Source organism: Oncorhynchus masou, chromosome 10 (assembly GCF_036934945.1).
Source record: "Oncorhynchus masou masou isolate Uvic2021 chromosome 10, UVic_Omas_1.1, whole genome shotgun sequence".
Taxonomy (NCBI): Eukaryota; Metazoa; Chordata; class Actinopteri; order Salmoniformes; family Salmonidae; genus Oncorhynchus; species Oncorhynchus masou.
Genome location: NC_088221.1, coordinates 43,040,209 through 43,061,474, shown reverse-complemented (window position 1 = coordinate 43,061,474; position 21,266 = coordinate 43,040,209).

Here is a 21,266-nt window from a genome sequence, read left to right as displayed (position 1 = left end):
TCTCTCTCTCCCTTTCCATCTCTCTCTCTCCCTCTCTCTTTCCAACTCTCTCTCTCTCCCTTTCCATCTCTCTCGCTCTTTCCTTTTCCATCCCTCTCTGTCTCTCCAACTCTCTCTCTCCCTTTCCTTCTCTCTCCCTCTCCCTTTCTCGCTCCTAATTTGCCCTAGAATAAAGCCAACGTTTATGGAGCCTGGATGTTGTGAGCGCTAATCCATCTGTGTTTTGCTCAGTTTAGAAGAGATTACATGATGGCTGCTGTTGTAAATGATATAAGAGTAGGTGAAAGACAGACGCTGCCCCATGAAAACAATGAGCAGGAAGGAGAATGGATGATAGTGACGATGGCAAATCACGGCGCCAGCGAGGAACTACGGTACTGGTGGTCTTTGCGGTTGTTAATCTGATTTACGGACATGTTTTGGTGAAGAAACTCGCTGCTGAAAGGAGGATGGAGTCAGAGGAGAAAATGTTAATCCACAGAGAGAGACTCTTTCCTCTGCAACACAGATGAGCCAGCTATAGAGAAACGGTGTGCAAAACAAAAAACACTACTCTGAATGATGTAAATGATATTTCTGTTTTCTTAAAATACAAAAATTACAAATCCACCCACAGTATTTTGATAACAGTCATGTTTTGGTCACACTTTATTTGGATAGTTCCATATACAGTGCCTTGCAAAAGTATTCGGCCCCCTTGAACTTTGCGACCTTTTGCCACATTTCAGGCTTCAAACATAAAGATATAAAACTGTATTTTTTTGTGAAGAATCAACAACAAGTGGGACACAATCATGAAGTGGAACGACATTTATTGGATATTTCAAACTCTTTTTAACAAATCAAAAACTGAAAAATTCGTGCAAAATTATTCAGCCCCTTTACTTTCAGTGCAGCAAACTCTCTCCAGTTCAGTGAGGATCTCTGAATGATCCAATGTTGACCTAAATGACTAATGATGATAAATACAATCCACCTCTTGTAATCAAGTCTCCTATAAATGCATCTGCACTGTGAGAGTCTCAGAGGTCCGTTAAAACAGAGAGCATCATGAAGAACAAGGAAAACACCAGGCAGGTCCGAGATACTGTTGTGAAGAAGTTTAAAGCCGGATTTGGATACAAAAATATTTCCCAAGCTTTAAACATCCCAAGGAGCACTGTGTAAGCGATAATATTGAAATGGAAGGAGTATCAGACCACTGCAAATCTACCAAGACCTGGCCGTCCCTCTAAACTTTCAGCTCATACAAGGAGAAGACTGATCAGAGATGCAGCCAAGAGGCCCATGATCACTCTGGATGAACTGCAGAGATCTACAGCTGAGGTGGGAGACTCTGTCCATAGGACAACAATCAGTCGTATATTGCACAAATCTGGCCTTTATGGAAGAGTGGCAAGAAGAAAGCCATTTCTTAAAGATATCCATACAAAGTGTTGTTTAAAGTTTGCCACAAGCCACCTGGGAGACACACAAACATGTGGAAGAAGGTGCTCTGGTCAGATGAAAACAAAATTGGACTTTTTGGCAACAATGCAAACCGTTATGTTTGGCATAAAAGCAACACAGCTCATCACTCTGAACACACCATCCACACTGTCAAACATGGTGGTGGCAGCATCATGGTTTGGGCCTGCTTTTCTTCAGCAGGGACAGGGAAGATGGTTAAAATTGATGGGAAGATGGACGGAGCCAAATACAGGACCATTCTGGAAGAAAACCTGATGGAGTCTGCAAAAGACCTGAGACTGGGACGGAGATTTGTCTTCCAACAAGACAATGATCCAAAGTTTTAAAGCAAAATCTACAATGGAATGGTTCAAAAATAAACATATCCAGGTGTTAGAATGGCCAAGTCAAAGCCAGACCATGAAAACAATGAGAATCTGTGGAAAGAACTGGATGCTGTTGACAAATGCTCTCCATCCAACCTCACTGAGCGCGAGCTGTTTTGCAAGGAGGAATGGGAAAAAATTTCAGTCTCTCGATGTGCAAAACTGATAGAGACATACCCCAAGCGACTTACAGCTGTAATGCAGCAAAAGAGGCGAAAATATTAACATAAGGGGGCTGAATAATTTTGCCGCCCAATTTTTCAGTTTTTGATTTGTTAAAAAAGTTTGAAATATCCAATAAATGTCGTTCCACTTCATGATTGTGTCCCACTTTCTGTTGATTCTTCAAAAAAAAATACAGTTTTATATCTTTATTTGGAAGCCTGAAATGTGGCAAAAGGTCGCAAAGTTCAAGGGGGCCGAATATTTTCGCAAGGCACTGTAGATGCTCTACAGACTATCTGTTGATAAGCAACTGCTTGCTAAGGTTATGGTTAGGTTATACGGTTAGGTTTAGGCCTAAGGTTAGGGTAAGGGTTAAGTTCAGGGTTAGTAGATACAGTGGCTTGCAAAAGTATTCACCCCTTTGGCATTTTACCTATTTTGTTGCCTTACAACCTGGAATTAAAAAGATTTTTTGAGGGTTTGTATCATTTGATTTACACAACATTCCTACCACTTTGAAGATGCAAAATATTTTTATTGTGAAACAAGCAAGAAATAAGACAAAAAAACAGAAAGCTTGAGCATGCATAACTATTCACCCCCCCAAAGTCAATACTTTGTAGAGCCACCCTTTGCAGCAATTTTTCAGGTCTCTGTTATGTCTCTATAAGCTTGGCACATCTAACCACTGGGATTTTTGCCCATTTTTCAAGGCAAAACTGCTCCAGCTCCTTCAAGTTGGATAGATTACACTGGTGTACAGCAATCTTTAAGTCATACCACAGATTCTCAATTGGATTGAGGTCTAGGCTTTGACTAGACCATTCCAAAGCATGTAAATGATTCCCCCTAAACCACTCAAGTGTTGCTTTAGCAGTATGCTTAGGGTCATTGTCCTACTGGAAGGGCTCCTTGGTCTTCATGGTGTTGCTTGCTTGGTGGTGCCCCTTGCTTAGTGTTGTTGCAGACTCTGGGGCCTTTCAGAACAGGTGTATATATACTGAGATCATGTGACAGATCATGTGACACTTAGATTGCACACAGGGGGACTTTATTTAACTAATTATTGAATTCTGAAGGTAATTGGTTGCACCAGATCTTATTTAGGGACTTCATAGCAAAGGGGGTGAATACATATACATATACACTCACCACTTTTCAGTTGTTAATTATTTTTTATTTTTTAAAACAAGTTATTTTTTTAATTTCACTTCACCAATTTTGACAATTTTGTGTATGTCAATTACATGAAATCCAAATAAAAATACATTTAAATTACAGGTTGTAATGCAACAAAATAGGAAAAACGCCAAGGGGGATGAATACTTTTGCAAGGTACTGTAGTTAGTTGAAATGTTGACATTTATTGAACATCTACAAACATCTACAAACCATCTACATGGAACCAAATAAAGTGTTACTTCATTAAACTTGTGCTTTTACATTCTATGGCTAATGCTGCCAAGGCAACCACACAATAAGAGCATACCTGTTTATAGATTATCCTTAATGAAGGCCTTAAAGCTTGAGCTCAACACACAACCAACAATATCTAGCTAGATTTCCCCTTTGACACTGTTACACAAAAATGTGTGTAAGTCATTTTCCATGCCCTCAGTTTGTTGTCAAGACAACCCTCTAACGATCCAAAGAAAATAACTTGGTTGGTAAGTACGTGCATTGCTGTTAGAGAAGTATTTCCGGGTCATTTAGGTTCCAGGACAGGCCTACAACTTGATGATTATTATTTGTGTTGCTACTTTGTTGCAAGTCATGCCGTGCGATGTCAGGAGCAGCAAACACAGAAAAGCAAGCAAGGAAATAACAGGCCAGTTGGGCTGTTTCTGTAAATCGTGACAGGCGTTACGATACGCTAACACGCTAGCCTTCACGGTTGGCGCCAAACACTTTCTTTTACACAAGATCTTTACAAAACAATCAACTACGGTTAGCATCGGTAATTCATCATTACCGACTGTGTATATGTACTTGTGGAGCACAGAGAGATGGGGAGTAATCAACTTACCACCAATGAGGCCAGTCCTACTCCTCTATCTCTCCCCCAGGCCCTCGCTCTTCCCTGGGATGAGTAGAAGCCTCAGCCTGCCCAGTGCCTTCGCTCTGATCCAGCATGGCAGCCTCTGGCTCTAGGCTCAAGAGCAGTGCATTGGGAGCCAGAGGGGTAATGAGAGAGCTGAGAGGTGCCTCTACTTCCTCCTGTTCTACTGGACACAGCAGCTCTTCAGGCCTGTTGGGGGTTGAAGACACTGTACTGCCACCACTTCATGATGTGATAAAGACAAACACAATATAAAATGGCCCTCGATGATGATCCTGCACTTTATTATTCCAATAATTTTTTGTGTGTGTGGAATTTTACCCCTTTTTCTCCCCAATTTTGTGGTATTGAATTGTTTTTGGTAGCTACTATCTTGTCTCATCACTACAACTCCCGTACGGGCTCGGGAGAGACGAAGGTTGAAAGTCCTGCGTCCTCCGATACAACACTCCTTCCGTGGCCTCCAACTGTTCGTAAACGCTAGTAAAACCAAATGCATTCTTTTCAACCGTTCGCTGCCTGCACCCGCACGCCCGACTAGCATCACCACCCTGGATGGTTCCGACCTAGAATATGTGGACATCTATAAGTACCTAGGTGTCTGGCTAGACTGTAAAATCTCCTTCCAGACTCATACCAAACATCTCCAATCTAAAATCAAATCTAGAGTCGGCATTCTATTCCGCAACAAAGCCTCCTTCACTCATACCGCCAAACTTACCCTAGTAAAACTGACTATCTGACCGATCCTCAACTTCGGCGATGTCATCTACAAAATAGCTTCCAATACTCTACTCAGCAAACTGGATGCAGTTTATCACAGTGCCATCCGTTTTGTTACTAAAGCACCTTATACCACCCACCACTGCGACCTGTATGCTTTAGCCGGCTGGCCCTCGCTACATATTCGTCGCCAGACCCACTGGCTCCAGGTCATCTACAAGTCCATGCTAGTTAAAGCTCCGCCTTATCTCAGTTCACTGGTCACGATGACAACACCCACCCGTAGCACGCGCTCCAGCAGGTGTATCTCACTGATCATCCCAAAAGCCAACACCTCATTTGGCCGCCTTTCATTCCAGTTCTCTGCTGCCTGTGACTGGAACGAATGGCAAAAATCGCTGAAGTTGGAGACTTTTATCTCCCTCACCAACTTCAAACATCTGCTATCTGAGCAGCTAACCGATCGCTGCAGCTGTACATAGTCTATCGGTAAATAGCCCACCCAATTTTACCTACCTCATCCCCATACTGTTTATATTTATTTACTGTTCTGCTCTTTTGCACACCAATATCTCAACCTGTACATGACCATCTGATCATTTATCACTCCATTGTAATTATTTGCCAACCTCCTCATGCCTTTTGCACACAATGTATATAGACTCTCTTTTTTTTCTACTGTGTTATTGACTTGTTAATTGTTTACTCCATGTGTAACTCTGTGTTGTCTGTTCACACTGCTATGCTTCATCTTGGCCAGGTCGCAGTTGCAAATGAGAACTTGTTCTCAACTAGCCTACCTGGTTAAATAAAGGTGAAATAAAATACAAAAATACACAACCCAACCCAACCCAACCCAACCCAACCAAGCCGCACTGCTTCTTAACATAGCGCACATCCAACCCGGAAGCCAGCTGCACCAATGTGTCGGAGGAAGCACTGTGCACCTGGCAAACTTGGTTAGCGCACACGTTTACGACAGAGCCTGGTCGGGAACCAAGGGTCTCTGGTGGCACAGCTGGCGCTGCAGTACAGCGCCCTTAACCACTGTGCCACCCGGGAGGCCCCAATAATGACACTATTTAACAATGAAAAGCTTAGTAATTTTTCATAGCCAATGGCTTATTATTTCATATTATTACTATTCCTAGTGTGTTACCATAGAGCCTCTGGCCTGCCTGGAGACATGGGTTGACCCTGTGAGTCTCTGACCCTGTGAGCCTCTGGCCTGGAGACATGGGTTGACCCTGTGAGTCTCTGACCCTGTGAGCCTCTGGCCTGCCTGGAGACATGGGTTGACCCTGTGAGCCTCTGGCCTGCCTGGAGACATGTGTTGACCCTGTGAGTCTCTGGCCTGCCTGGAGACATGTGTTGACCCTGTGAGTCTCTGGCCTGCCTGGAGACATGGGTTGACCCTGTGAGCCTCTGGCCTGCCTGGAGACATGGGTTGACCCTGTGAGCCTCTGGCCTGCCTGGAGACATGGGTTGACCCTGTGAGCCTCTGGCCTGCCTGGAGACATGGGTTGACCCTGTGAGCCTCTGGCCTGCCTGGAGACATGGGTTGACCCTGTGAGCCTCTGCCTGGAGACATGTGTTGACCCTGTGAGCCTCTGGCCTGCCTGGAGACATGGGTTGACCCTGTGAGCCCCTGCCTGGAGACATGTGTTGACCCTGTGAGCCTCTGGCCTGCCTGGAGACATGGGTTGACCCTGTGAGCCTCTGGCCTGCCTGGAGACATGGGTTGACCCTGTGAGTCTCTGGCCTGCCTGGAGACATGGGTTGACCCTGTGAGCCTCTGGCCTACCTGGAGACATGGGTTGACCCTGTGAGCCTCTGGCCTGCCTGGAGACATTTGTTGACCCTGTGAGCCTCTGGCCTGCCTGGAGACATGGGTTGACCCTGTGAGCCTCTGGCCTGCCTGGAGACATGGGTTGACCCTGTGAGCCTCTGGCCTGCCTGGAGACATGGGTTGACCCTGTGAGCCTCTGGCCTGCCTGGAGACATGGGTTGACCCTGTGAGCCTCTGGCCTGCCTGGAGACATGGGTTGACCCTGTGAGCCTCTGGCCTGCCTGGAGACATGGGTTGACCGTGTGAGCCCCTGCCTGGAGACATGTGTTGACCCTGTGAGCCTCTGGCCTGCCTGGAGACATGGGTTGACCCTGTGAGCCTCTGGCCTGCCTGGAGACATGGGTTGACCCTGTGAGCCTCTGGCCTGCCTGGAGACATGGGTTGACCCTGTGAGCCTCTGGCCTGCCTGGAGACATGGGTTGACCCTGTGAGCCTCTGGCCTGCCTGGAGACATGGGTTGACTCTGTGAGCCTCTGGCCTGCCTGGAGACATGGGTTGACCCTGTGAGCCTCTGGCCTGCCTGGAGACATGGGTTGACCCTGTGAGCCTCTGGCCTGCCTGGAGACATGGGTTGACCCTGTGAGCCTCTGGCCTGCCTGGAGACATGTGTTTACCCTGTGAGGGTTGTGGGGCTCTGAGGTCATTAAAACAAGACTGCTGGCCTGTGAGCTTGTGTCCAGGGAGGAGAGCATATACAGAAAGCATATACTTCTAGGAATATTGTTAAATGCACACACTTAAATTTCACAGAAATCTAAGTAGATATGAAAATATCCTCATAGAACTGTATCCATCTTGTGAATCTTGAATGGTATGCATCATAAGACAACAGAATCACTAATGAAAACAAACGAAGGAGGATCTTCTAATGCTACTGAAATCTTCGGTCGTCTTCTGCTTTGCTTGGAGAGTGAGACAGGGATGAGGAAGCAAACAAGCATGGAAAGATGCTGATGTCATTGACGAAGGAATGGGGAACACATTGAAAATGCTGGCACCAAGGCAAGTGTTCGTGGCTAGGGTGGATTTATGGAGCCGTTACTTGGCATCCTTCAGAGTGTATTGTTACCTCTCTAGTGTGGAGGTTCAGCCACTTCAATATGAGACCTCAGGGCCAAACCATGATTAGGCCAATAAGTATTACTCAAGAGTTCCTGGTTGGTTCAAAGTCATTCTCATTGGCTTTATGAATACCTGTATTTTTCCAGTGGGTGAGGAACACTGCGACACAGTACAGTGGGGTCATTTAATGTCATTTAATTTCAGCATACAATACAGCTCAATATTTGAATTATTTGTTTTACTCAGTCATTACTGCTCATCTTTATCAAGGGTGTCAATCATTTTGGACCCCACTGTGTATCAAAGCATACCGCCCACGGCCTTGGTCTTTCTCAGCGACTATACCGGAACCAAATGAACCAGCAACTATTGTAGAAAATACAATGACTTTTTTGTTACGTTACAATCTTATTTTTACATGGATTCAATGAACAAAAATCCTCAGCAATCTACACACAATATCCCATAATGACAAAGTGAAAACAAAGTAAAAAATAAAAAACAGAAATACCTCATTTACATCAGTATTCAGACACTGCTATGCGACTCAACATTGAGATCAGGTGCATCCTGTTTCCATTGATCATCCTTCAGATGTTTCTACAACTTGATTTGTAGAAACAGTGGTAGAGTAGCCTGCTGGTTAGAGTGTTGGACGAGTAACCAAAAGGTCACAAGATCGAATACCTGAGCCGACAAGGTCTGCCCCTGAACAAGGCAGTTAACCCACTGTTCCTAGGCAGTCATTGAAAATCAGAATTTGTTGTTAACTGACTTGCCTGGTTAAATAAATGTAAAATAAAATAAGAAAAAGATTGAAGCCACTCCATAAAGCATAGTGGTGGCAGCATAATGCTGTGGCGATGTTTTTCAGCGGCAGGGACTAGTAGACTAGTCAGGATCGAGGCAAAGATGAACGGAGCAAAGTACAGAGAGATCCTTGATGAAAACCTGCTCCAGAGTGCTCAGGACCTCAGACTGGGGCGAAGGTTCACCTTTCAACAGGACAATGACCCTAAGCACACAGCTTCGGGACAAGTCTCTGAATGTCCTTGAGTGGCCCAGCCAGAGCCCGAACTTGAACCCGATCGATCGAACATCTTTGAAGAGACCTGAAAATAGCTTTGCAGCGACACTCCCCGTCCAACCTGATAGAGCTTGAGAGGATCTGCAGAGAACAATGGGAGAAACCCCCCAAATACAGGTGTGCCAAGTTTGTAGCGTCACACCCATGAAGACTTGATGCTGTAATCGCTGCCAAAGGTGCTTCAACAAAGTACTGAGTATAGGGTCTGAATACTTACGTAAATGTGATATTTCAGTTTTGTATTTTTTTTATAAATTTGCAAAGTCAAATCAAATCAAGTGTATTTATATAGCCCTTCATACATCAGCTGATATCTCAAAGTGCTGTACAGAAACCCAGCCTAAAACCCCAAACAGCAAGCAATGCAGGTGTAGAAGCACAGTGGCTAGGAAAAACTCCCTAGAAAGGCCAAAACCTCAGAAGAAACCTAGAGAGGAACCAGGCTGTGGGGTGGCCAGTCCTCTTCTGGCTGTGCCGGGTGGAGATTATAACAGAACATGGCCAAGATGTTCAAATGTTCATAAATGACCAGCATGGTCGAATAATAATAAGGCAGAACAGTTGAAACTGGAGCAGCAGCATGGTCAGGTGTACTGGGGACAGCAAGGAGTCATCATGTCAGGTAGTCCTGGGGCATGGTCCTAGGGCTCATGTCCTCCGAGAGAGAGAAAGAAAGAGAGAATTAGAGAGAGCATATGTGGGGTGGCCAGTCCTCTTCTGGCTGTGCAGGGTGGAGATTATAACAGAACATGGCCAAGATGTTCAAATGTTCATAAATTACCAGCATGGTCGAATAATAATAAGGCAGAACAGTTGAAACTGGAGCAGCAGCGCGGCCAGGTGGACTGGGGACAGCAAGGAGTCATCATGTCAGGTAGTCCTGGGGCATGGTCCTAGGGCTCAGGTCCTTCAAGAGAGAGAAAGAGAGAGAGAAGGAGAGAATTAGAGAACGCACACTTAGATTCACACAGGACACCGAATAGGACAGGAGAAGTACTCCAGATATAACAAACTGACCCTAGCCCCCCAACACATAAACTACTGCAGCATAAATACTGGAGGCTGAGACAAGGAGGGGTCAGGAGACACTGTGGCCCCATCCGAGGACACCCCCGGACAGATGTCTAAACATGTTTTTGATTTGTCATTATGGGGTATTGTGTGTAGATTGATGAGGGGGAAAATAATTGTATCAATTTTAGAATAAGGCTGTAACATAACAAAATGTGGAAAAAGTCAAGGGGTCTGAATAGTGGAGTTTAGGCACATCCTGAATTTCATTCAAGTCTTGTTACTGACGCCATAATGGTGAGAATGACATCACGGCGTGACGAATCTCCGCTGACAGATCTAGAAATGTCACCATAAGATGTTGATGGTGTTTATGGCCTTTTCATTCTATTTCTGGAAGAGTGAAACAAACTAGAATGTGGTAGCACATAGGCTACAACATATGGTTGCTCTAGGTGAAAACAGGTTCCTCATGCCAACTTCATACATTTCCTTGTCATATAATGAAGCTTGCTTAGGGAGACAGAATGAATAGAGGGCGATAATATTGCCTTGGCTGTGGAAAGATTAGCATAAGGAATACATGAAAACACTAAGCTAAGCTTTATGGTAAGTGCTGTCCATCTCTAGAGAATCTATAAAAACATTTATTTTCAAAGCAGTGTTGCTGAAACCATGCTGCCAGGCATTACCTTGATAAAACTGAAAAAGTGGGATAAAGTAGGCAGATATATTAACTAACAGATATGGACATGGGATCATCTCTGCCGAACAGCTGACAAGGAGACACTTGTGGTTAGGTATGAGCAATGAGGCTGCCTCACAGCACCCTGTGAACATATTATTTGATAAGCCATTTAAACATTTGGATGAAGAGGTTTTGACTAGGGATAATAAAGACAGACAAACAGACAGACAGACAGACAGACAGACAGACAGACAGACAGACAGACAGACAGAGGTACTTCAAAAACAATGCTGCTTATTTTTAAACCAACAGCAATTTCTGTGAAGCCATTATATCTGCATGTGATTAAATGTGAAAGGACGAAGGGGGAAGTCAAAAATCATTTGATCTAATTTCCCACCGGGTAATGAAAAACAGCAGTGACTTTGAGCCATGGTGAAGCAGGGCTGGGCTCTATGCTCTGCTCTGGGGAGGCAGGAGAATGGAGGCCATGTGTGCTGTTCAGTCACAGTATTATTGTGTTGTTTGCTAATGTGACTATAAATAAGTATAATGACAATGAAGAATTGTAGGTGATGGTGTTTCTTCTTTGTTTGTGAGGTTGATGTGAAATCTATAGCTCATATGGTAACAGGAAATGATCAGCATAGGTTCCCCAAAACCAGTTTATAAACAATATTATAAACTGGGTGGTTTGAGCCAATTGGCTGAATGCTGATTGGCTGACAGCCGTGGTATATCAGACCATATACCACAGGTATGACAAAACATGTATTTTTTAAAATTACATTGGTCATCAGTTTATAATAGCAATAAGGCACCTTGAGGGTTTGTGATATATGGACAATATTCCATGGCTAAGGGCTCCATCCAGGCACTCCGCATTGCGTTGTGCGGAGAACAGCCCTTAGCCGTGGTATACTGGCCATATACCACATCCCCTAGTGCCTTATTGGGGACCTTTGTGTTTCTGCTACCAGTACCAGTTCTGACCAACATTTTCACTTATAAATCGATCTGTGGACACCATAGATGAAAAGGGCTTGTCTCTTTAGCCTGTGTGAAGCAAGATGTGAAATCTGGCACCACTTGAAGCTGGGATGTCCCTCCCAGCTTTTCATTCGCTCTTCTGACTGTCCATCAAGTCCTGCTGAACCCAACGTCACAGCCACTAACAACACCTGGAATCCTGATATCGCAGCACAACAGGAGACAGTGGTTTTGCACTGTAGCACATTCAGAGATCAATTTATAGTTATTAATCTAAAATAATTCATATGTTTTAAACAAGATGGACAAGATTAATATGAGATGAAAGGCGAGTTCCTACCGAGTTCAGGAAGCCAAGGAGACGCGTTCTGTCTTCTAGAGATTAATGTACTTTGGTGAGAAAAGTGCAAATCAATCTCAGAACAACAGCAAAGGATCTTGTGAAGATGCTGGAGGAAACAGGTACAAATGTATCCATATCCACAGGGACAAAGATCATACTTTTTGGAGAAATGTCCTCTGGTCTGATGAAACAAAAATAGAAATGTTTGGCCATAATGACCATCGTTATGTTTGGAAGAAAAAGTGGGATGCTTGCAAGCTGAAGAACACCATCCCAACCGTGAAGCACGGGGGGGTGGCAGCATCATGTTTTTGCTTAAGGACAACAAAGTCAAGGTATTGGAGTGGCCATCACAAAGCCCTGACCTCAATACTATAGAAAATTTGTGGGTAGAACTGAAAAAGTGTGTGCAAGCAAGGAGGCCTAAAAACCTGACTCAGTTACACCAGCTCTGTCAGGAGGAATGGGACAAAATTCACACAACTTATTGTGGGAAGCTTGTGGAAGGCTACCTGAAACGTTTGACCCAAGTTAAACAATTTAAAGGCAATGCCACCAAATACTGATTGAGTGTTTGTAAACTTCTGACCCACTGGGAATGTGATGAAATAAATAAAAAGCTGAAATAAATAATTCTCTCTACTATTTCACATTCTTAAAATGAAGTGGTGATCCTAACTGACCAAAGACAGGGAATTCTTTTACTAGGATTAAATGTCAGGAATTATGAAAAAACGGAGTTTAAATGTAATTGGCTAAGGTGGATGTAAACATCTGACTTCAACTGTATCATTCATTTTGGGGATTACTTACATCTGGTTTTAAGGTGGTCAAAGACAACTCCTGCTCCTTCCTCCTCAGGGTGAACTTGACCTGACAGAGTAAGTGATTGGCCACTAGAGTATAGAAGAGAAAACCATCCAAAGGTTTAGCAGCAAGGTTACTGTCCTGAGGCCAAAACTTCAAAATAATCTCATCAGTATAATCCTAAAGAACCAGGATAGGGCATTTAGCCCAGCTCATAGTGGCTTGATGAGGGAAGGCCAGACCGCCGCGATAGTCATTCCAGAGGCAGCCAGAGAACACTGGGAGAAGCCTCAGCCTCTGTGGCATGGACGGAGCAGGTTGTTAAAACACATTAAGATCTACTTTACAGTCATTACGAGGCTGGCGAGCTGACCCTTTAGTCAGAAGCTATAGGTCCACTCTGCAGCATCCCTATGAGGAACACTGGTCCTCTCCATCTGGCATGGTGATAGGAGGCTGTGGTCAGAGTGAGGGCCCAGGGGGAAATTCCCCACGAGTGTTCAGACTTAGACAGAGATTAAGACGGAAGGAAGAGGAGCGAGGAGGACAGAGGAGGGTGGATGACATTTTGCCTTCAGCGTCATGGCAAAACAGTAGAGCTTAGAGATCCAAAAGTCAGATAAAATCATAGTGAGTTTTTTGTGGTGATTATTCTGGGAAAATGCTGACATTATGTAATATGCTTATGGCTTGCAGAATGTGACATCGGGAACAATCAGCTTTCACCAGAGACACAAAGCCCAGACATCTGCTGTGGAGAGGAGATTGGACGGTAATACCCTCACCAATATAACCTGTCCGCTCAATGTTTTCATCCAGGTTGAGCTTCAGACATGAAAATCCTAATGTAACATCCCCATGTCAGGATTTGATTTGTCATCACAACAAACAAAAAAATGGACTATAAAGGCCCCATAATGCATTGCAAAGAGGGAGAAAAAAAAGGTACACCGTACAGCACAGATCCCACTGAGACATCAAACTGACCTCCGTGCTCACAATACATGGGCCGTTTTTTCTCATAACTGTTTCCCTGAACGTGAACCATTGTCATTGACTGGGTTGGAACAGAGAATAAAAGTAGCGCCTTCCATTGTGACACGCAAGCACTATCCATCCCAGGAGAAAAGACTGTAATGGTAGTCATGCATAAAGATGGCAGAATTGAGATATGTCATTGTTTTTTTATTAGAGCATGTGACATGGTTCCACGTGTCAATAAATCAACACAATATACGTTTTCATTTTTTCCAATTGCCGGCATCTTGAAGCTAAAATTGGTATCATGTATACAGTGCTAATGACCACCAAAAAAATGTTGTATCGGAGAGCAAAGTACAATACTTTAAAATTAAAATCTAGAAATACTTTAAAATTAGGAATTTGTGTTAAGTGCATGGAGGCCGCCATCTTTCCATGATGTAATGCTCTGTTGACCTGTCATCAAGGTTACATAATTGTCATTTTCCTTCTAAATCTCAAGTATGGGGTATAAATAACATTTGTGTAACGGGATAAATGTTTAGGAACAATATTGCACTGGACTGATACAGTACCAGTCAAAAGTTTGAACACACTAACTCATTCAAGGGTTAATCTTTATTTTTACTATTTTCTACATTATAGAATAATAGAGAAAACATCAAAACCATGAAATAACACATATGGAGTCATGTAGTAACCAAAAAAGTATTAAATCGATCAACAAAGATTTATAATTTAGATTCTTCAAAGTAGCCACCTTTTGCCTTGATGACAGATGTGCAAACTCTTGGCATTCTCTCAACCAGCTTCACTTTGAATGCTTTTCTAACAGTGTTGAAGAAGTTCCCACATATGCTGATCACTCGTTGGCTGCTTTTTCTTCACTCTGCAGTAAAAAAAAAAAAAAAAAAAAAATGTATTTGTCACATACACATGGTTAGCAGATGTTAATGCGTGTGTAGCGAAATGCTTGTGCTTCTAGTTCCGACAATGCAGTAATAACCAACGAGTAATCTAACCTAACAATTCCAAAACTACTACCTTATACACACAAGTGTAAAGGGATATAGAATATGTACATAAAGATATATGAATGAGTGATGGTACAGAACGGCATAGGCAAGATGCAGTAGATGGTATCGAGTACAGTATATACATATGAGATGAGTAATGTAGGGTATGTAAACATTATATTAAGTAGCATTGTTTAAAGTGGCTAGTGATATATTTTACATGAATTTCCACCAATTCCCATTATTAAAGTGGCTGGAGTTGAGTCAGTGTGTTAGCAGCAGCCACTCAATGTTAGTGGTGGCTGTTTAACAGTCTGATGGCCTTGAGATAGAAGCTGTTTTTTCAGTCTCTCAGTCCCTGCTTTGATGCACCAGTACTGACCTCGCCTTTTGGATGATAGCGTTGTGAACAGGCAGTGGCCCGGGTGGTTGTTATCCTTTATGGCCTTCCTGTGACATCGGGTGGTGTAGGTGTCCTGGAGGGCAGGTAGTTTGCCCCCAGTGATGCGTTGTGCAGACCTCACTACCCTCTGGAGAGCCTTACGGTTCTGGGTGGAGCAGTTGCCGTAACAGGCGGTGATACAGCCTGACAGGATGCTCTCGATTGTGCATCTGTAAAGGTTTGTGAGTGCTTTTGGTGACAAGCCGAATTTCTTCAGCCTCCTGAGGTTGAAGAGGCACTGCTGCGCCTTCTTCACAATGCTGTCTGTGTGGGTGGACCAATTCAGTTTGTCTGTGATGTGTACGCCGAGGAACTTAAAACTTACTACCCTCTCCACTACTGTCCCATCGATGTGGAAAGGGGGTGATCCCTCTGCTGTTTCCTGAAGCCCACAATCATCTCCTTAGTTTTGTTGACGTTGAGTGTGAGGTTATTTTCCTGACACCACACTTCAAGGGCCCTCACCTCCTCCCTGTAGGCTGTCTCGTCGTTGTTGGTAATCAAGCCTACCACTGTAGTGTCGTCCGCAAACTTGATGATTGAGTTGGAGGCGTGCATGGCCACGCAGTCGTGGGTGAACAGGGAGTACAGGAGAGGGCTCAGAACGCACCCTTGTGGGGCCCCAGTGTTGAGGATCAGCGGGGTGGAGATGTTGTTACCTACCCTCACCACCTAGGGGCGGCCCGTCAGGAAATCCAATGCCCAGTTGCACAGGGCGGGGTCGAGACCCAGGGTCTCGAGCTTGATGACGAGTTTGGAGGGTACTATGGTGTTAAATGCTGAGCTGTAGTCGATGAACAGCATTCTCACATAGGTATTCCTCTTGTCCAGATGGGTTAGGGCAGTGTGGTTGAGATTGCATCGTCTGTGGACCTATTTGGGTGGTAAGCAAATTGGAGTGGGTCTAGGGTGTCAGGTAGGGTGGAGGTGATATGGTCCTTGACTAGTCTCTCAAACCACTTCATGATGACGGAGGTGAGTGCTACGGGGTGGTAGTCGTTTAGCTCAGTACCTTAGCTTTCTTGGGAACAGGGACAATGGTGGCCCTCTTGAAGCATGTGGGAACAGCACACTGGGTTAAGGAATGATTTAATATGTCCAACTCATCCCAAACCATCTCAAATGGGTTGAGATTGGGTGATTGCGGAGGCCAGGTCATCTGATGCAGCACTCCATCACTCTCATTCTTGGTCAAATAGCCCTTACACAGCCTGGAGGTGTTTTGGATCATTGTCCTGTAGAAAAACAAATGATAGTCCCACTCAGTGCAAACCAGATGGGATGGCGTATCGCTGCAGAATGCTGTGGTAGCAATGCTAGTTAAGTGTGTCTTGAATTCTAAATAAATTACTAACAGTGTCACCAGCAAAGCACCCCCACACCATCACACCACCTCCTCCATGCTTCACGGTGGGAACTAGACATGCAAAGATATTCCGTTCACCAACTCTGCATCTTCCAAAGACAAGGCGGTTGGAACCAAAAATCTCAATCATCTCCTAATCTAAAATAATTAATATATTTTAAACAAGATGGACAAGATTAATGAGATGAAAGGCGAGTTCCTACCGAGTTCAGGAAGCCAAGGAGACGCGTTCTGTCTTCAAGAGATGAATGTACTTTGGTGAGAAAAGTGCAAATCAATCCCAGAACAACAGCAAAGGACCTTGTGAAGATGCTGGAGGAAACAGGTACAAAAGTATCTATATCCACAGTAGAACAAGTCCTATACCGACATAACCTGAAAGGCTGCTCAGCAAGGAAGAAGCCACTGCTCCAAAACCGCCATAAAAAAGACCATTGTTATGTTTGGAGGAAAAAGGGGAGGCTTGCAGGCCGAAGAACAACATCCCAACCGTGAAGCACGGGGGTGGCAGCGTCATGTTGTGGGGGTGGTTTGCTGCAGGAGGGACTGGTGCACTTCACAAAATAGATGGCATCATGAGGCAAGACAAGGTTGTGGATTTATTGAAGCAACAATCTCAAGACATCAGTCAGGAGGTTAAATCTTGGTCGCAAATGGGTCTTCCAAATGGACAATGACCCCAGGCATACATCCAAAGTAGTGACAAAATGGCTTATGGACAACAAAGTCAAGGTATTGGAGTGGCCATCACAAAACCCTGACCTCAATCCCATAGAAAATTTGTGGGCAGAACTGAAAAAGCGTGTGCGAGCAAGGAGGCCTACAATCCTGACTCGGTTACACCAGCTCTGTCAGGAGGAATGGGCCAAAATTCACCCAACTTACTGTGGGAATCTTGTGGAAGGCTACCCGAAAGGCGTGACCAAAGTTAAACAATTTAAAGGCCATGCTACCAAATTCTAATTGAGTGTATGTAAACTTCTGACACCCATTATTCTGACATTTCACAATCTTAAAATAAATTGGTGATCCTAACTGACCTAAGACAGGGAATTTTTACTCTGATTAAATGTCAGGAATTGTGAAAAACTGAGTTTAAATGTATTTGGCGAAGGTGTATGTAAACTCCCGACTTCAACTGTATTTTACAATGTGAAGTATCATTATTACAAAAAAATGGAAAAATGTATTTACATTTTTTGTTATTGAGAATGTGTAACGCACATTTCAGACTTGCTATGTGCTAAAAGTTAATTATGTCACCACTGAACAGATGCCAATGTGTTTTAGCTAATGGTTGGTATTAAGGACAAATCACCAATACAGGGTTTGATCTTTAATTCGTTCCTAATCATCACAGTTAGTTCCCCGAACTTCAAAGACACTATATGGACCTAATTGTGGTCGTTCCTGGCACTGAAAACCGAGGCACCACCGTACCTGCAGTTTGGCTGTACATTGTCATCATACTTTGGGCTGAGCTCTTATTCCATACATACTGTACTCAAACGTGAGGGGGGGGGGATAGTAGACCAACCCGACCGACAGCTGTTTTCATCATGTCACCGATGAGCTTAAACATGGGTGGTTTAATGAGGAAAGCTAGGCTTCCCCCTCCTCCAGCCCCTACCCTTCTCCCCCTCGCCTCTCCCTCCACCTACCCTCGCAGTCAGGGTGACCGCCGGCCGTTCACTGGAGATTAATCAAAGAGGACATTGTGGGACGAGTGTTGAGTTGTCTGATAAGATGACAGGCTTAGGAGCCAAATGGTGACAGTGGACGAAACCCTCGAGGGGCGGGGCAGAGCGGGACGGGGCTGGGCAGAGCTGGGCTGGCGGGTGAGGTTTAGGGTAGGGCAGGGCAGAGCAGAGCAGAGCAGAGCAGAACGAGGCTGGCTAGCCTGTGCTGGCTGTGAGAGTGGCTGGCTGGCTGGATGCTTGAGTGACTTGTGAAATTTATGGTGGGCAGAGCGAGGCTGGCTATTATGGGCAGGCTGGGTTGGTGGCTGGTTGGGTTGGTGTCTGGCTGGCTGGCTGGCTGGGTAATTGGGTTGGTGGCTGGCTGGCTGAGTGGGTGGCTGGCTGGGTTGATGGCTGGCTGGCTGGGTTGATTGGTTGATGGCTGGGTTGATGGCTGGCTGGCTGGCTAGGTTGATGGCTCGCTGGCTAGGTTGATGGCTGGCTGGCTAGATAAGGCTGGCTGGCTGGCTGGGTTGCTGGCTGGGTTGGTGGCTGAGTGGGTAGGTGGCTGGATTGATGGCTGGATTGACAGCTGCCTGGCTGGGTTGATGGCTGGGTGGCTGGCTGGTTGAGGTGGCTGGGTGAGTGGTTAGCTGGGTTGGTGTCCAGGTGGCTGGCTGGTTGAGGTGGTTGGGTGAGTGGCTGGCTGGTTGAGGTGAGGTTTAGGGAGATGTACCTCATTGTCTTTGTCTCTAACTCGGTGTCATGATCAAGATTAGAAGTTCAGATTGGAGTACACAAGTACACGGTAATAGAATTATGTTGAACACAAAATATTGTTCTATGTTTTCGTTAGAATAGAATAAAACTTGGTCGATCCAGGATGGACATTTTTCTTTGGCATCACCTTCCATTAAAAGGATCACAGATATTGTCACATCATACACATTTAAACCAGTCAGTCCATCATGTTGCATACATTAAAAACTTAGAGGACATTAATACATTCACTCACAACTGACCATTGTCCCAAATGCACTAGATAGATTAGTACATATACCGATACAATTGACTTTGCATTTAGTAGTCCAACAGCACAAGGAACAAAGGAAGATTTGAACACGTTCTTCTTGGCCATGGGCATTATGGAGTGCCGGCCAGAGAGAAGCCAACTGATTGTGTAGAGGGTAAACAAGAGGATCAGTCTCCAGTCAATCCATGAAGAAAGTCAAAGTGAGAGAATCATCTGAATACAATTCACAGTAAGGAGATATGCACCATCAACGTTCTACCACAAAGTCTGAATTATTTTCACTTTTCCACATAGCTTCAAGTTTTTTAATTTTAATTTTACCTTTATTTAACCAGGCAAGTCAGTTAAGAACAAATTCTTATTTTCAATGACGGCCTGGGAACAATAACCTACATAATACATTGAATGCTCTAAGTGTTAATTTCTAATGCAAAATGACCCTGTTGATCCCATGGTAAATAAATCCCATCAGTCAGTCTACTGTCTGTCTACACAACCCCTGTTTAACACAAACCCCTCTCACTAAGCCAGTAGACCCAGACTGCCTTTCAGATTCCTCTGCTCCATCGCTTTAATGTTTCCAATTAGTCCCCACAGTCCCACGGCTAAACAGCCTCACCAAGGCTCACCGAGGCACGTGGCAACAACTGCCTTCAGATGTCCAGAATCTGGAAAACTGTCAACATTCCTTGGGGTGGTTTTCTCTTCATAGGTTCTCCATGTGGGGTGGCTGATACAACAACAATCTCTCTAATCAGACACTAATGCAAAACCGGTTTACCTCTCCATTTTTCACACATCACAGTATTCACCTAAACGTCTAGATGTGTCTGTCTCATCAGTCAAACAGTAACACACAACCTTTACTGTATAGCAGGACACAACGGACAAGACAAATTACGTTATTGTGGATAGTGTTGGGACTACACATTATTTGTGTCCTCCCGTTTAAAAGTGTTACCATCTTCATCGGTTGCGAAAACGTCCAGTTGCATTTGAACTTTGTCAAATGAACATTTCAAACAGGATATCCTGCCATCTGCTCCTCCAGCAGACTCATTCCAGGAGTCAGTCATTTGAGACCTGAGCTGACTGACTTGACTGCTTCTTCACAAGGAGCCACATCAATGGCTTTTAAAGGTAGCCAAAAAAAGAACAACCTTTTCCCAATCAACTTAAAAGTTTTCTTCAGTTATCTGCAGTGAGTTAAGGGACTTTAATGAAAACCGGTCATCAGTGGGAGGTCCTAAAGGACGTGCAACGCTTTCATGCAGAGTTGAAACCTGCATTGATATCTTTTCATGGAAGAACATGAAAGAGTCCCTTCTTTTTCCCTTTAACATTAACAATGGAGAACCTGTTCCATATAACCCTACATACCCTTGGTTCCTTCAACATTCTTTGTGAGAAAATGAAATAACAATAGACTAATCATGATCAATCTGGTTTCACTCCCCCTTGAGCACCTGACGGCGTTCTGTTCTCCAGAGGAACAGAAATACACGCTGCCTGACAGCTACACAAACACCTCAGAGAGAACTGGGGAGACTGGGGTGAATGGGGAGACTGGGGTGACTGGGGAGACTGGGGTGAATGGGGAGACTGGGGAGACTGGGGTGAATGGGGTGAATGGGGTGACTGGGGTGAATGGGGAGACTGGGGTGAATGGGGAGACTGGGGAGACTGGGGAGACTGGGGTGACTGGGGAGACTGGGGTGAATGGGGAGACTGGGGTGAATGGGGTGAATGGGGAGACTGGGGTGACTGGGGTGAATGGGGTGAATGGGGTGAATGGGGAGACTGGGGTGACTGGGGAGACTGGGGTGAATGGGGAGACTGGGGAGACTGGGGTGAATGGGGAGACTGGGGTGAATGGGGAGACTGGGGTGAATGGGGTGAATGGGGAGACTGGGGTGACTGGGGTGAATGGGGTGAATGGGGTGAATGGGGAGACTGGGGAGACTGGGGAGACTGGGGAGACTGGGGTGAATGGGGTGAATGGGGAGACTGGGGAGACTGGGGTGAATGGGGTGAATGGGGAGACTGGGGTGACTGGGGTGAATGGGGTGAATGGGGAGACTGGGGAGACTGGGGTGAATGGGGTGAATGGGGAGACTGGGGTGACTGGGG